Genomic DNA, 1,347 nt, shown 5'->3' with positions numbered 1-1,347 from the left:
CTCTTGGCAATCCGATCAACTAGCGGCAGCATCGAAGAGAAACAGACTCTTAAAGGACATTACAATGTTCGCTGCATGCAGAACACCTCTATGCTTCGGCAAGATATTCCCAATCGAAATGAAGAAAGTTACAACGTCACCTGGACACCCGGACACCACGGTCCAGAAGAGAACGAGACACCGACAAGAGGCACACGCACTCACATAGTGCGCTTCTTGTGGCCACAACTACCTCACTCCCCTGCTCGAGAAACGTTAAGAACTATCCTCATCTACCCCTAGGAACACGATCCCTCCCCTTGTCACGATTCACAAGCGGTCTCAACGCCAAAAAATCGCGAACTCTGCGGAGGATAAACCAACACAAGTATCTTGAAAACTATTCGGGCGAAGATGTTCGGTGGGAACGTCAGACATTAACCTGAATAAGTTCTGAATTCGGAGAAACATCTAACTTCTTTTATACCATCTAGCCATGTCCAAATATGCTCAGAGGAGAACGACACTAAATTTACATATACCACTTTTATCGAGGCATGGGAGGTAACCTTGACCAGCTTGTTACCTCCTCCAGATCCGCTTCCTATCTTTGGTTGACCCCCTTTTCCTAAACACCAATTATTTCTTCTTCAACAAAGATCTTTACTGCCTTTCTGTCTCCATATCAGCAAAAAACTGTGGTCTATTCCTCTGTCATAGGAATCGGTAAAACACGAAACTGAAATGCGCAGCGAAATGAGCACGATTTGCGGTTCGGAGCCTGTCCTGTGGGTGTGCTTGGCGAGCGACGTCCTGCTGGTGGGTCGCTTCGGAAAAGGTGTGCTGGCGTCATTTCCGTGATGGACATGACGTCAATGAAGTCTTGGTGTATTCCGGCACAAAACATTTCGTGTAAAATATAAAACCCAAAAACGAACAACCCTAAGTATAACGCACTCTTTAGTACTAAAGGTTGCTTCCCCACAAGAAGGCTCAGTGTTCAGTGGTGCACCCTTTACAGGCCGCTTGCTTTGTTGCATTGGCATCACTTCCATGACGGATATGACGTCATGGAAATCTTTGTATATCCCGGAATAAAACACTTTAGTGTTAAAAAGCAAAAAGGTTCAGTACGGCAAAAACATTTAAAAATGAAATATTGGAAACTTGGAAACACTAGCAAGGTCGCCTTCTCGCTCAAAATATTGTAACGTGGTGGCGGAGAATATGAGATGAACCATACAGAAGGCGAAGGATCTATTTACATTATTTACAAGATGGCGATCAGATGGCCAGCACGCGTGTTTCCGTCTCCAAAACGCTGTAGTGGCAAAACTTCCGGTGACGTCACACAAAAATAAAAAACAA

The sequence above is a fragment of the Haemaphysalis longicornis genome, unplaced genomic scaffold (assembly GCF_048455015.1).
Source record: "Haemaphysalis longicornis isolate Haplotype H1 unplaced genomic scaffold, Haemaphysalis longicornis Haplotype H1 scaffold_12, whole genome shotgun sequence".
NCBI classification, from domain to species: Eukaryota; Metazoa; Arthropoda; class Arachnida; order Ixodida; family Ixodidae; genus Haemaphysalis; species Haemaphysalis longicornis.
This window is presented reverse-complemented; position numbering follows the sequence as displayed.